At 40.8% G+C, this 16,762-nt stretch overlaps 1 protein-coding gene across 7 annotated transcripts in view; it reads left to right on the top strand.

The window, feature by feature from the left end:
* Positions 1–16,762, top strand: part of LOC126299110 (uncharacterized) — a 285,821-nt gene that overhangs the window by 74,375 nt on the left and 194,684 nt on the right. The window contains exon 1 of one of the 7 annotated variants that reach the window (XM_049990803.1): positions 13,903–14,007. The exons of 5 other annotated variants lie outside the window; for them this stretch is intronic. The gene's annotated coding sequence lies outside the window, so the exon portion shown is untranslated. Of the gene's footprint in view, positions 1–13,902; positions 14,008–16,762 lie in introns of those variants that run through there. One more of the 7 variants, XM_049990806.1, reaches the window with a different exon arrangement.

Below are 16,762 nucleotides of genomic sequence, written 5' to 3'. Positions count from 1 at the left end.
CAGTCAGGCAGGAAACATTTAATTTCCACTGGCCATGACTGTAACACGCAAGTTGGCAGGCGAGGGCAACATAGCAGATGTATGCCTCATGGTCAAAGATTGCCAGAGCCCAAATTTAGGTCTGTCGAGTGTCATCAGCAAGGGACTGTGTGAGGTATATACACTCCAGAATACTGTATGAGTGCACCATGTGAATGTCGTGGGACTTGGTCATTAGACCCTTGCGTGAAGTTGAGCTTCACACAGTGGACCAGATCGTCCGAAGGACCCACGAAAATGGCGTTACCTCGCCAGCAGAGATAATGTGTCATTCGCTATGTTGAATGGAGCCAGACAGTCCAAATACATTTAGGATGCAGACGCAGAACGGCACGAGGGCCATACCTTTAACATTAGGAGGGTACACTACATCTTCAGTGGGGAGCCCTATGTGGAGGAGGAAGGCCACATTGCTACTGTTGTAAAAGGCATGGGTGATGTGGGCTGTGTTGTTAGTGGAAATGAAGAAATCAGCGACAAACACTGCTTGGAGGAGTGCAATGCTCACATCACAGCGTAAATAGTGCCTCTGAACATTGCGAGTTTATATGGAGCCTGAATGGTGATAAGGTTCTTTGTTGTGATGTGGTAGTCTTGTTGGCGTGCTCCTTGTATTAGCAGGGAGGGTCCTGCAGAGATGTCTGACAAGAGTGAAACATCCAAACATCCGACAAAGCCATTGTGACCGTCTCTGGGTGGGAACTGGCTATGGCGTCAGTGTGTGTGTGGGGGGGGGGCGGGGGGTAGGGGTATTCTCCGACTGGTGGGCCAGCATCCCCATCTGCTCTGGAGCTGACATCATCAGCCCAGGAGATCGAAAATGGTGGCTGGCGACTGTTGCACTCACCAAAGGCTATGAGTGGTGATGCTACCATTGTGGGATCCAGGGAACCTCTGTCCGAGGGATTTGTCATTGTTTGGTGGGATCGCAGGCAGTGGAAAGGACGATCCCCAGATTGGATATCGTGAGTGGCCACTCCTGTCGCTGGGGTGCTCAAAAGGAGATCACTATCTGGTGTCTGGTCCACTACCCATTATGCCATATGAGGGAGTGTGTCATCGAAGGGTACTCGACTTTGCTTCTTCCGTTTTCGGAGTGACCACTACTTTTGGAGGTGCTGTTCCATGTTAGAATATGGTTGTTCGTCGTCCGACATCGTGCCTGTCTGAAGAAAACTGGAGGTAGGCACCACACTCCATTCGATGTCCATAGTGGTGGTCAGGCTGTCCATTGAGCTGTGGGGAGTTGTGAGTCTCGTCGCTGTCAGAGGAGATAGTGGCGGTGAGGTCTCGTCCACATTGTCGTTCCTGAGGGAGAGTGGTGATGGGAGAACAGGTGAATTCTGAAGTGACATGTCTGGGTTGCATTTGTCCAAGATGTGGGTATCTGGTAAAGAAGTGACCGTTGCTTTGGGAGATGCATCACTGGCCGGAATGTGGAGCAAATGGCAACAGAGGCAGTTGGATCTAACATGACCTTGTCCGCCCCGTTAGCCAAGTAGTCTAAAGCATGGCTTTCCACTGTGGGTAGGAGCGCCTGGTCTCTGGCACGAATCCACCTGGCGGACTTGTGTCGAGGTCCGAAGGGCCAGCCAGTCTGTGGATGGTTTTTAGGCGAATGTGGGCTGGTTCCCCTTATTCTGCCTCAGCTACACCATGTCGTCGACTGCTGCGCAAACAAGTTCTCCACATATGTGTACAGCATGCAACAGAACTCGGGCTCATTTACTACCTATTTTTCACGTGGCTCATCTGCAAAGGGGGTTATCAGTAAACGGTTGCATTTGCGCCCCTATTATTGAGTCAGATATTGGCTGGCTTTTGAACAGCAGTGAACTGAACTATACACGTTCAGATTGAAACTTATTTATTCATAATAAACACTTTAACGTTGTGGCCATGCATTTTTAAGTTCACAGATAATAATCGGTGCAATTCGTACACTGTTTGTCTCACACCCACACACTTTTACTTTGTTCCTTCGCATACACTGGCGTCCATGCTTGCACTCGCGGCACTTTGCCGCTCGCAACTCGCCACCACAACGGCCAACCACCAAAAGACCCCGATTTTCCCGCTCATATCCACAGCCCTGCGTTGGGTCACATGACACCACATTAGTCAAAATAATCACTAGACATGGCCACAATTCGTTTACAATATTTTATAATATTTAAATACTTAAATCTAAATACATTATATAATTTTACAAATTATCACCACACTTATATAATTCGTTGCAATTAAAAGAACACCAAAACACTATGCAACGGAACTACAATGCCCATCAAAACACAAAACAAGTATTTTCCGGTCTATTTTGCCCAGCATAGTATCTCTGCTGCTGTGCTTTAAATTTTAAATTACTTGAAAGAGTTCCATATTATCCCCTGTTACCTTACATACCCCCACTTCATGGAGACATTAGCTTAGTAACGGCAACATGAAGTAGCACCAAATGGGGTGAACCCATATTACTTTGTATATTAAACAATTTAATTATAACTATAATGGCACCAAAACATGTAGAACAGTGTTATAGTGGTGAGTTAATGAGTGTAAGTACTGTCATCAGAAAACATACAAACATAATCCAACAATGTATCTAACTCAAATATACAATTAGATAGTCTCCTATTGAGTCTGATTGGGCAGGGAAAATGCAAAGAAACTTATATCAATGCCCATGTTAGTCTATATGTAGGTTGCACACTCACTGCACATAACACTTCCACTTTTTACACAGTTGTTTCTGTTAGTTGCACGAAGTTGTTGTAACCAGATCCTTGTGTTCACAGGTTTATGCATTGGAATACAGTCTTTCCAAACTTGTCAGCCAGCAGCACTGTGCTTCCTCTCATTAGCCAAGCCATCCTATCAAAATTTAATTAAATCCTCATAAATCTTGCCTAGACATGCAGACCCACATTTCCCAGGATACAGGCTATCCAAATCCTCCCTGGAACATCCTGTTTTCACTGATCAGTTCTTATTGAAGTTTGTACAAATGACAAACGTACACACAAATCAAACACAAACATGGCATAGTTAAATATATTCTATTTCACCCTTCAAATGTTCCCAGATCAGGAGCTCCGACACCTCTACCCCCTGCACCAAGAGAATTTATTCCCAGATGCAGATTCTTATATTTTTTTAAGCATCCATACAGCTATATCACTGTACATAAATACACTCTTTTTTATGAATTCCTATATAAATTTTCACATAATATTTGGCAATATCTTGAAACCCATTCTTTTATGACATTTCCATGCCTATCTAGATTCAATCACAAATGGCAAACAAACTCACCAAGGTCATAAACTTATATTTAGTGATTGCCCTACATGACTGTCCCAGCAACAATCCAACCCCCACGCACCAATATCAACTCCAGGTGCCACAAATACATTAGAAATTTTAGTAAAATTTCAACTATTTTTTTAACAAACTATTTGCAGATTTCCTCCCTCCTATATTCTCCACACATTTATACAGAAATAGACTATATGTTCCCCTATGACTTTCAACAAGGCTCCTAACACACCCACACCAGTTGTGCAAATCCATTGGACAACAGATTCCCTTATTGCAAATACATACAGTGTAATGAATTTTGTTGACCACCAACAATGGCATTGCAACATACACAGTAACACAAATAATACTCCAATTATAAATACAAGTATACATAGCCCCCAATTTTTTTTTCAACTCGACAATAGTGTAGATGGGAATCTCACATCCTTAACCTTTATTCTTTTACCACATATTTTTTCAACTCCATTACATTTCTCAGTCCAAATGGCTTTTTGGACACTGGATATACCGACCTATATGCATTAGGGTTTGGACAACCCGTTATCTCAAATGGTCCGTGGTATAATTCAAATAACTTTTTGATTTCACCATCAATGTCAATGGATTTTTTCTTGTTCCTCACCAGCACCTTATCTCCCTCCATGAACTTTGTTGTCTCATACCTTTCTCCATGCCTCCTCTGTCTCCCATGTCCTTTCTTTAACATTTGCTGTCTGGCCATCTGCATCTTCTCTTGACTTGTCAAGTCTTGAGATGGAGGAAAATCTATGTGTTCTGCTATTAGATTGTCTGGCTTGATATCTTTCATGAGCTCATAGGGTGAGAATCCTGTCCCACAACTCTTCACTGTTTTCATAAGATTCTCAAACGCAGTTATATATTCTGCCCAAGTACTATGCTTTTTACTGCAATATGTCCTACAAAGCCTACCCAGCTCCCTCATATACCTCTCACCCGGGTTTCCCACAGGGTGATACACTGAAATCCTTATATGCTTTATCCCAGATCTTTGCATAAACTTCCCCCACACACTAGATACAAATTGTGCTCCATTATCAGACAGAACATTCTCTGGTTTTATAATATTCACAAAGTAATCTTTCTCTAGCTTGTTAATTATATTCTGGCTAGTGGCCTTTTTCAGTGGATACAGCCTTACAAACTTTGAGAATAAATCAACAGATAAAAGAACATACTTTACACCCCCTCTACCTGTTGGCAGCCTCCCAAATAAATCAATAGCCAGCAGTTCACCATTTCTTTTAGGAACAATATTCTGCATCTCTCCTTGTACTGCAATAGTATTATACTTCACTTTTTGGCATTTGTCACAAGAAGCCAACTGTCTCTTTACTCTCCTGGACATGTTGTTAAAACTAACATAGTCCTGCAGTATTTTCAAACATTTCTGAGCCCCCGAATGCCCACGGCAAAGGTGGATGTAACTGAATAATTTTTCCACATGCTCATCTGGAAAACATACCTTCCACCCCTCTTTGCACAACTTTCTTCGTCTAAATAAAATACCCGTATAAATTCTATGATATTTCGCTATTTTTTCATGTTCTATACTTCCAAAGTTTGTTTTGATAAACTTTAAGGTTTCGTCCCCATTCTGAAGTCTCCTCATGTCCTTACAGATGGATCTGATTTCCTTCTCTCCGCCCACTCCTTTCATATACAATATCTGTAGTGCTTTCTCGTCTCCATTCGCTTCATGTTCTTCTCCAATGTGAGGTAATCTTGATAAGGCATCAGCCACACTGTTGTCTGTGCCCTTAATATATCTTATCTCATAGTTAAACAGCTGCAAAAACATGGCCCATCTCATACGTGTATTATTTAACAGCTTACATTCTTGCAAATAACTCAGAGCCTTATGGTCTGTGTAAACAATCACTTTCCTACCTTCCACATATATCCTGAACTTCTGAAATCCAAACACTATGCCTAAAATTTCCTTCTCTGAGATACCATACATTAATTCATGTTTGGACAGCATTCTGCTTGCAAAAGCGATTGCCCTGTGCTCTGTCTTCCCATCTACTACCCTCTCCTGAAATGACACTGCCCCTATCCCATAATCTGAGCTGCCTGCCCCAATACAGAAAGGCAAAGAGAAATCTGGATAGAACAAAATTCTTATGTTTTTTAAGCTATTCTTGATGGCTTTAAATTCGCGGTCACACTCAGATGTCCAGCACCAGGTTACACTTTTATTTAATAGTCTACATAAGTTAGGTGAATTCAGACTATAATCACTTATGTACTTCCTATAGAATGAACATAGTCCTATAAATGATTTCAATTGTTTCCTGTTCGTTGGCACCTTGCAGTCAACAGTATCCTCGATTTTCTCTTTATTCGGCAGAATGCCATCAGGAGTTAACTGATGACCTAGAAATAGAAATGTTGCTTGAAAAAATTCACAGTTACTTAACGTAAGGGTCATCCCTCCTTTAGATATAGCCTTGAATACATCCTCCAACAGCTGACAGTGCTCTTACCAATTGCTACTCTTAATCAAAATGTCATCTACGTACACTGTCAATTTTCTCATTAGTTCATCACCCAACACATGACTTAAAGCCCTTACAAAAACTGGTACAGATATTGATAAACCAAATGGCACAACTGTAAACATATAAGTCCTGCCCTCAAATAAGAAAGCAGTGTACTTTCTGCTCTCTTCAGCCAATTGCATCTGCCAGAAACCTGAAGTCAAATCAACACTTGACAGAATTTTAACATTATAAAATTTTTGCAACAGCTCATCCATGTTCTCTGGCTGATCATTTTCTTTAATTATTATTTTATTTAGCTTTCTTGCATCCAATACTATTCTTATAGAACCATCCCTCTTTTTCACCACTACCATTGGATTACAATACTCACTCCTCCCCATTTCCAGTATGCCCCACTTCAACATCATCTGTATCCTTGCCCTTAGAGCCTGCACGTCAGCAGGGGATTGTTCAAGGCGGTGGAGACTCTGTAATGGTGTGTGACGTGAGCAGTTGGAGTGATATTGGACCACTGATACGTCTAGATACGACTCTCACAGGTGGCATGTACGTAAGCACCCTGACTTTGGCAATTCCAGCAGGACAGTGGTACACCCCACACGTCCAAAATTGCTACAAAGTGGCTCCAGGGACACACTTCTGAGTTTAAACGCTTCCACTGGCCGCCAAACATTATTGAGCATATCCGGGATGCTTTGCAACGTGCATTTTAGAAGAGATCCCCACCCCTTCGTACTCTTACGGATTTATGGACAGCCGTGCAGGTTTCTTTGCCGCGTCTTGTTGCGGCACTTGCTGTGTGCTCGCGTGGGCCCTACACGATATTAGGTAGGTGTACTAGTTTATTTGGCTCTTTAATGTACAATCAATGAAATTTTCGAAAACTATTTCGTAAAAAAAATGTTTTTGTGCACATCCTATTGTCTGATATCTTAACTCGATAAAGAATTTATTTTCTCTTCGTTATCCGTCATACTGCGCTACATCAAATTACATAAAACATTGCAAGAAATTTTAAGGAGTTCGCAGAGATAAAAGCACATTGCGTATGGTTGATTTACATCACGCTGAATGAAATTAAGATGAGATATCGAAATTTTATTTAAAACTGAGACTAGACGAATATCTCATTTCGTTTTTGATTTATGGGAGTTTATGTTCGAAGGACGGTCGAGCGTGACACGCCCATTGACATAGCGCAACTGTCGCCATATGTCTTAAACGATTAAGATAGCTCGCAGTGAGACGAGTATGTTGTTTAATAAATAGTCGAAACTTTTTTTTATTTTTCGAGATACGGAAGTAACTCGTCGGCAGATGTGAGAGGAGAGTGCAGCCCCAAATCCTCCCGCGGTCAGAAAAATGGTACCGAGTCCTCCCAAGCCCGCAAGGGTCTGTAAAACGATGGCACTGAATCCTCCCATTTGAAACAGGTAGCAGGTCTCAACGTTACGAACACTCCAAGCAGGCAAAGGAAAGTATATTTTGTATGAAACTGATTTGACATACTGAAATCTGGAAATTTTACCAGCTTCGAAATTAGCCAATTGCTGTTCCATAAATTTCAAGTGTGGACAGTTTCTTTCCTTTTTCTTCGTTTTCGAAGAATTTATTGCAATTTTAAAATCGAGTTGAATTTGTTGCAGCACTGCAAGGAATCGGTAAATGTCGAGACTGGAGGAGTAGAACTGACTATTATATTTGCTATGGAAACTTTGGCAAGCATTAGTTGTTCGCCCACATGGATGGAAGAAAGAGTGCATTCTCTTCTATGTAAGTTTCTACTAAATAGTCACAAAAGCTTGCAATTTTTGCTATGCAGGTATCTCTGCCATGAAATCGTCAACAAAGCAGTCGACAGCCACATCAGGAGCCAGAATTTGCAAACCAGATATGGACCACAAAAACCTTTCAATTTCATTTTTTGCGTAGTAGTCATGTGCAAGCCCCAATGTTTGTGTTTTTCGTCACCAGCACTGTGTTAAATGAAATTTGCATCCTTGAATGCGAATATCAGGCCAGACCTCACTTCCAGCTTTCATTATGCTCTCTTCAAAGCCAGAAAACATTGCTTATGGCGAAAGGTTCAAACCTTTATCACCACATTTATCAACAACGCTTTGAAATACGTACTGACACGACAAAGTTTTCTTGTCGTTCAATAAAGACAAGACCAATGGAATGTAATGGCCATTAACTAACCCAAGTATTGTAAACAGCTGACAAAAAAAGCTTTGGACAGCACTTGAACGTACCATCAACATATATAGATTCACACTCCGTTAATGTTTTAAGGTTTGCAGAGTCAGAAAATATTATCAATTTTTCCTCGGTGTTATTTCCACATTCAGCGTGTTGATAACATCATGAACACCTGCAACATTCGTGGGCAGTTTTGGCAGAATTTTGCTCCGAGCTTTGTAAATGGATTTTCGAAAATTGTTGACATCTCTTGTAGTTATATCTTGCGTGTCTTCACCGTTTGACTTCTGGTAAATTATTTTTGACGGTCTCTCACAAATATCTTCTATGGCTTCTCTCTTTAGGTCAGAAATGATTTCTTGCCTATGAATTTTGTTATGAGGCATTTCTTCATGATTGTGCTCTTCTTGACACTCCACGACATCTAGCTCCTCAATAGAAATAGTTTTAACAACACTTTTGCAGCAATTAATGTTGCACGTCCATCGCGCTAGACCACCATTCAGCAGTTTTTGAAAAACGAAGGTGTTTCCTTTCAAAACCAACATTTTCCTTTCCTTTCTACTTACTGAAACTGTAAGCTCGTCTGAGGACATGTTCACTCTACAACGATCTGCCGCGAACTGCGAAGTGGCCGCAGGCAGCTGTGGTCATAGCACACACAATGCTCTGTCGCATTGTTTCAGTTTTGGAGGATTCGGTCCTGTTACCTGCATACCTCCCTGGATTCGGGAGGATTCGGGGCTGCGCCCGTGAGAGGTCGGTGCCTCTAGACGCATTCACACATCCATAGCGCTGTAGGAAAATCCAAGGGGGTTGCGTATATACGTACAGGATACCTGAGGAACGGCGTAGCAAGACCTGTATACACGCCCACATAAGCGAAAGGAATAATAATAATAATAACAATAATAGATATAGCAAAATGGCTCTGAGCACTATGGGACTCAACTTCTGAGGTCATCAGTCCCCTAGAACTTAGAACTACTTAAACCTTACTAACCTAAGGACATCACACACATCCATGCCCGAGGCAGGATTCGAACCTGCGACCCTAGCGGTCCCAGACTGTAGCGCCTAGAACCGCAAGGCCACTCCGGCCGGCAATAGATTTAGCAATGCAAGCCGTATTCCTTGCTATCTCTGTTATTATTAGTTACTGATCATGTTCTAGACATATTGTTATGTTAACTTATTGCCGGCCGATGTGGCCGAGCGGTTCTAGGCGCGTCAGTCTGGAACCGCGCTACCGAGGTTTAAATAGTTCTAAGTTCTAGAGGACTGATGACCTCAGATGTTAAGTTCCATAGTACTCAGAGGCATTTGAACCATTTTTTTTGTTAACTTATTAAAGACGTCTGGTTAGATTAAGAGAGAATGTGAAATAACTGATCTCGTGTGAGAGTTATGGAATGTGGAATATAATACCCTGGACCAAATTTAAAGTCTTATGAGTCGTGATGGTAACAGAAATATCCTCCAACTTGCCACATGCGGGTAATGCTCGTAAATCGCCAGCGGATGCTGATTTTATCAAAACTGACCCAGAGCGCATTCTGAACTATCCCTCCACTTCCCCAAACTTGTCCTCCAAATGCTCCACAAAAAACTGAGGATTCGTGGACACGAAAGATTCCCCATCACCTCTCGTACATACGAGGTACTGGGGCGAATAAGCTTCACTGCCATCCTTAGCCTGGAGTTCAAATGGCTCTGAGCACTATGGGACTCAACTGCTGTGGTTATTAGTCCCCTAGAACTTAGAACTACTTAAACCTAACTAACCTAAGGACATCACACACATCCATGCCCGAGGCAGGATTCGAACCTGCGACCGTAGCAGTCGCACGGTTCCGGACTGCGCGCCTAGAACCGCGAGACCACCGCGGCCGGCATTAGCCTGGAGTACCTGCCATAGTGCGGCCAGGGAAGGGAACGACTTGGCGTCATATTTCTTAGCATTAAAGTTAGACTTTGCCCGCTTAGAGACTGCTGGCGGAGATGACGTACTACACATCATAGCGCGTCATCCGCCCTGATGCCACCCACTCCGACCAGGGGCCCTCCCCACGGGTGCACACAGCCTCAACAAAGGCCGCCTGGCAGGATGGCCATTGCCCGGAGTCCCGATGCCCCAGTGTGACGGGCATTTATTCCTTGGCATACGTGGGGAGTTAACGGTGCAGGCTTCAGCACAGCGATCCCTGTGTTGTCAGGGGGCTACAACCAACAGGGTACATTTCGGCCCCACCACAACGGACTGGCTACCGCGCTGGATATCAGGTGCAAAGTTGACCACGGTCATCGTTGGCATAGAAAGTGACAGTGCATAGTGCATGGTGGAAAGCGCACACAAGTAGGTGACCACGTCAAAGAGATGGACAATGAGCGGGACTGCAATGCGAAGATGAGAAAGTGGACTAAAAATCTCAATGCATCATGGGCACGATGCACCATGTAAGGCACCCTTCCCCGATTGGCTCGCTCTTGGGGAAAATTTTGAAAAATGGAGTTCAAACCCTACAGGTGACCATCACATAAAGGCTGGAATGTGTGAGACTCCTTTTAGTCGCCTCTTACGACAGGCTCGAATATCTAGGGCTTCTTCTAACCCCTGGACCCACGGGGGGGGGGGGGGGGGGGGGGGGAGGGCGGGGGGGAGGGAGGGTTCTGTCAGATATGTAAAATGTTGGTTATCCAAGGTACTGCATGAAAATATAAAAACGTTAATAACTCCAGCATTATTAACTTTGGACTCCATAGTAAATTAATCAAAAAATATTTTTGTTCAGACGATCTTTCTATGTATAGCAGTGAAAATATCTTTTTCCGTCATCAGATCTGACTTCGATTTTTTCAAAAACTAGGGAGTATCTATCAAAAAGTCGAAACTCGTACCTCTTCTTTTTCGATATAGAACGTCCTTGGAAACTTGATCAAAATTGGTGATCTACTTCTCTGGCCTCCCCTTCTCATCACACAGATCACTGTTCTGTCCCCAACTGGCGCCTGCAACGTACTGAGAACATTACACAGGTGCCGCTCGTCGTCGAATAGTACAGCGCAACTTGCAGACTTCGCTTGTATCTCAGTTTATTTTTAAGCATCCATTTATCCGATTTTTTCCATATTTTTGTCCAATCTTTGTACTTGGTCTGACACACAACTGGATGTCATAAGCATGTAAGTGATAGATACAAGGGTGTAGCAGAGATGACGTATCATTGATATAGAGCCAGGAGCAAGGGAAACGGCGGTGTGCCGTAAGGCAGCGGACGTTTGCAATGTATGGAACAGAGCATACACATCATTTTACCATTCAGTAAAGCTTGAGTGATGCAGTTGGTGAGGTTGTGTCACAAATATGTTTTATTAGTTTTCGTGTTTAGAAGCTGGTGAACGATATAATTTTCAGTGTCGATTTGTGTGTTTCAAGGTAAGAAGTAATGTTACGATAGAAGTATTGATATTTAAGTAGTCTAATGTAGACTGTACTGCAGTAATGAAATTCCGCTCACTAGAGCCGGTTTTGTTTCCGACATGAGATAATGTGCAGTACCAGTCGGGCAGTATGAGCCATACAAGCACTTTTTTTTCTTTCTCTACTGAATGGCGCCAACGTTGAAGAAGCTTGTCAGTGAGCGTCGATGTGAGAGGTCTGAGACTGCCATGAGCAACAGGTTTCAAGTAATTTGTAAGGCGAAATGGCCCACACAACTGCGTCGGTGCTTTAATTCTCCTAGGACTACACTGATAAGGAGATTGAAATCAGTTGTAGGGAATAGGGAGAACCCATAGATGGTGTTTTCCAATCCAGCATTGGTTACGGATAAGTTCTTGGAGGAAACTGGATGCAGTGTGAAAGATTTGAGGGATTCTCACATGAATTTTGTGCAGAAATTGAAGATTAATTGTGTTACGAAGAAAACAGTTCCTTTTGTACTTTCAACTTTGAAAATTAGACAAATGCTGTTTAGCTAACTCACCATGCGACAGAACCAAGCCATTTTTCAAGGTTAAATTTATGTTTGTATTGTACTTTTGACACACAAACAGAATACAATATGTTTAATGAACCACAAAAACATTTTTTTGTTTAATACCCCATCTTTTCGTATGATCCATGCTACCCGACACTTTATTAACATCTCAAATTTTAAGTCTTCGAGAATCTTTTCTTGCTCTGTGCCGTTTTGTTAGAAATCTTTTTTTCACCATTTACGGGAAATATAGGTTTTATACAGTTATACATTCAATAAAACAAGTTTTATACAGATTCTGGAATAAGTGGCCCAAACTATCCGTTCTGGTGCTCTAAGCAGGTCTGTTTGTTTAGAGACTCGTAGTACTTAGCTTTTTCGTTATCTCGATTCCGAGAAAGACTGCAACTACGTTGTTATTCTGCCCCAGGCTATTTTAAGCAGGTATTATTGCTACTTGTGAGCTCTGTTTGAAACTTCTTATTTCCGCAGCACGTACAAAAAAATTTGCTAGTATCATGAACAATATTTGTTTGTTTGCCAAGAGATTGTACATACGCCTAAACGTATCTATTTTCCACATCACTACAACTTGGTGATGATCTGCTCTTTGTTTATGATTTATGTAGCGTAAATCCACGTTATTGTTATGAACCTGCAGAGTACTGAATGTTTTTCAAGAGAGAAATTGCTGATTATTCTTTCTACTAAAATTACCGTTTATGAGTATTATTACTGGTAAAAATGCCTTGTTTCTCTGCCATGATAACATAATGTACGCAAGCACAATTACCACCGGAGCAGCTCCCTGTTCTTTGTTGTGGCACAGACAGCAAATCCATGGTCGGTACTTGAAGGGCAATATTTACGGAGAATTATGAGAAAGTTCGAAAGGAAACTTTGATGAAGAAAATAAGACATGGGGTCATTAGAGACGGAACATATATTCAGCTAGGTGGAAGGAAGATAAGAACATCGCCCGTGTCCTTTGCTATGAACCATTCCTGTATTTGCCTTAAACGATGGAGGGACAATACAGAAAACCATCTGATTGCCAGGACGGGGATCTGAACCGTTTCCCGAAAACGAAACGAGTGTGATAACCACAGCGCCACCTAGCTTTGTCAGCAAGTGATCATTATGGGCATTATTAACAGGCAGTTCTAGCTTGGTTTGGTATAGATGAGGGAAGGAAATGGCCAGTGTAGTGTAGAGGATTTCCATGTCTGCCTTAATTGAGTCAACGAATGGAAAAGATCGGATGGGAAGTTATAGCATCAATGTACGCCAGTAAACTTGAAATGTGAGTCAAATGCTGCAATATGGACCAAGGAATAATTGCAGAGAGAAAATTTCTAGAGCTCTCCCTTAGTACCCGGAATTCTGTATGTGAGAATTAAATTCTGGATTTCGGAAAGAAGATTTTGCGAGCCTTCCCTCATATTTGAAGCACGCTGTTTTTCTCTGCACGGGCGATCCTAAACATTCCTACAGACTAAGTCCCAGCAGGTCCTGTTAGAAATAATGACTTAAAGACTGGGCCCTTAGCCATGCTCGCAGAAAACACTAGTAGTCACTAATGAATGCGCTAAAGTCATGAGATACAAAACACGATTCCGGTGCCATAGGCAGGGATAGTTAGCAAGTACTCGTACTACTGAGGAACTAACGACTTGGAGGCAGAGCAACACCACGCCATATCTAAAGTGGCGAACAGCTGTAACTATGAGTCGCTCGTGGCGTGGGCGTGCCTGGACCGTGGCCCGCGGCCGGGTCTATTCCCAGGTTCCACCCTGCAACATGCGCCGCAGGTAGTGGCAGAACTGATTGCGTTGCTTATTGATTGACTTGCTGGAAGAAGCATGGCAGCTAAGTCTAGTTGAGCAGCATACTGTGTCGTCTTTAGCAGAAGGTAACAGCCGTCACCAGTGATAATAGTAAGACATTTTGAAATAATTAGTAACTTAACAGCAATCGAAAGTAAAAAATAATTTTTTATCAAATTGGAAATGCTCAGTAAGCATTTATGGGAGGTTTTATCTGACTACGCCTTTGAGGTACGTTCCGGCTTCAAATCTTATTTATGAGATGTTGGATTTCAGATTTCTTCTTTAAACAAAACCGAAAAAACTACCATCATTAAGGTACTGTTACTTTTGATAATAACAACAACTGTGAAATATGTCTTTAGTAGGTTCTAGGCCGCTGGTCATATGTAAAAACAACAACTAATAATTATTATGAATTTTATTTGTTAAAAAGTAAGTTTTTATCTCCAGCAAAGTGTTTAAGTATTTATTATTGTTTGCCGCTACTTATCTTCTCATCCACTCCACACTTCTCATAGACTGGAATCTAGCGCAAAAAGAGTGGCTTCTAGAAGGGAGACAATCTCCGTGTAGCACTGAGTAGTTATTTTGTTCTCGTGGTAAGCAAGTTGCACGACATTAACTGCAACATAAAATACAGGTTGTAGTCTCCCCCTCCCTCCTTTGCTGTTGTCACTACTATTGTCGATGGTAAAGTCTTTTCAAAAATACGAGAGGAGTAAGATTTACAATAACCTTTTTATTTATCTTCTTTTCTTGTTGTTGGCTCCAGTTCTTCATGTCTAGGGTCCTGATCCTTGAAGCTGAAATTTTCACATTTTAGGTTCTAATGTTCCAATTAACGCAAATAAATTTGATGAATGCCTGTGCAGACTTTTTAATGTTTATTTGTTCCACATTTTACTCTATAACACTGTCTTTTGAATTTTCACATTCACAAAGCCGATACTACATTCTTCTTCCAAAATACAAAAACATATCTGATCACATCAGATACATGCCTATTACTACTTCACTCTGGGGAAATAACAATATTATAAAGACTTTACAATTTTTCTAGACAAATGAATTTGTAGTAGTTTATACTATTATTTTTTAAATGAATCCAGAAGTAAACGTAATAAACAGTATCAGATTGCATAATTAATAACAGGAATTTTGAGTGTGCCAAATAATTCGTAATTTCAAATGTTTCTAATAAAAGTAAGTGTACATACACAGCTAGTACATATCGATTGTAGAAACGAAAATGAAGTAATTCAAATTCATAGTTCTTAGATTTAAATATAACATTGTGTATAAATTCATATGAAATGTTTCAGATAAACAGTTGAGATAATACTGACCTGTCCAAAATTCTGGTATCGACTACTTTTGTTGAGGAAAAGTGATGCTAGAGCAGGGTGTCCCTTTACAAGGGGGCATTAGCTTTCTAATCCAAAACCATTGTATTTTTGTGCATTAAGTAATTACAGAAAAATGTCATTATTACAATATTGTTAATTTCTGATTCGAATATTTAGTTGTAATTGCTGATTATCAAGCGTTAAGAAGCAATTCGTGAAGAATAATTAAGTCTAATTCTTAAAGTTACTTAAAATTATACACTCTTATTCGATAGTTTGGAATAAACTATTAGTGGTCGTTTTGGACTTCAAAATGGGTTAATTCAAGCAGTTTTTATTCTGCAGAGATATAATGTTAAAAGTTCTGAAGTGAAAGAAAAGTGTCAAGCTAAAATCGTGTACCTGAAGTCTATTAAGAGACAAATTTGAACTGGAATAAATGAATGTGGTAAACATGTATATAAAGTAATGAAGCAGCATTTTGCCACAGGGTAAGTGATATAATTGTTGAGAGTCTAATGTCATATTATATAATTCTGGGGTCTAGTGATGAATACTAAACAGTAAGCCTCTTGAAATGTGATACTGTTAAATAAATTATGTATACCCTCTGCACCTCAAGAACAGTAATTTAAGATTGAATTGTGTTGTGCATACAATTATCCTTCGACGCTCTATTTTCATCTGGTAATTATGTTTTTATACTGTGAAACGCTAAGGTAAGAAGATAACGTAAAACCGTGGTTTTCATTGCAATGCAGTTTTCATAAAGAGATCGTTGATAAACTGAAAATACTGTAGCTACTGTCCTGAGATTCCTTTTATTGTGGGGAAGATTTACACTTTCACCCACTTTATTTCTCTGTTTCCATTTAACGACTTTATGGTATTCTACCAAAAGCCTTTGCCCATTACATTATGCTGCCATATTAGAAAGAACATACATTAGAAAGCTGTGGTCCAATGCAACTAATTCACCTTTACACGGAAGAATGTAAGGTTATTGAGAACCTTCAGAGTAGTATCTGCACACTAACTAAAACAAATGCGTAAATTTCAATTACTTTGAAGTGTTATGTACCTCGATTTCTAAAATACTGTCTACAGTTCTCCCCAATAGCTATCTATATATTGAAATACCAGTAAAAATACCTAACGTCGATAGAAAGCACAATATCTAGTACGGTAAGGAAAATAAGCAGGAAAACTCTAAATAATGGAAATCTACTGTCATTTGTAAGTCAAAGCCCTTATTTATATGAGAGATTCAGCTACACGTATCAAAACTAAAAGTTTCGTTTAATTATTTGTACGCGGCTTTTCTGAACGAGTTACAGAAAGAAATCATATGCATTGAAGCTACTTGGCGGTTCTTTATTCGAATGGTTACTTATAAGACTTTTTGGTAGTTTCTGCTATCCTCATTCAGACAAACTTTGTATTATTTTTACTTTACATTCCATGGATCGCGTATGGAAGGAGGGAGCGGTCTTTTGGATATGGAAAGTAGTCAAAGA

Source organism: Schistocerca gregaria, chromosome X, assembly GCF_023897955.1.
Source record: "Schistocerca gregaria isolate iqSchGreg1 chromosome X, iqSchGreg1.2, whole genome shotgun sequence".
Lineage (NCBI taxonomy): Eukaryota > Metazoa > Arthropoda > Insecta > Orthoptera > Acrididae > Schistocerca > Schistocerca gregaria.
The sequence above is the reverse complement of the archived record's forward strand: the minus strand, read 5'-3'. Positions and strand labels throughout refer to the sequence as shown.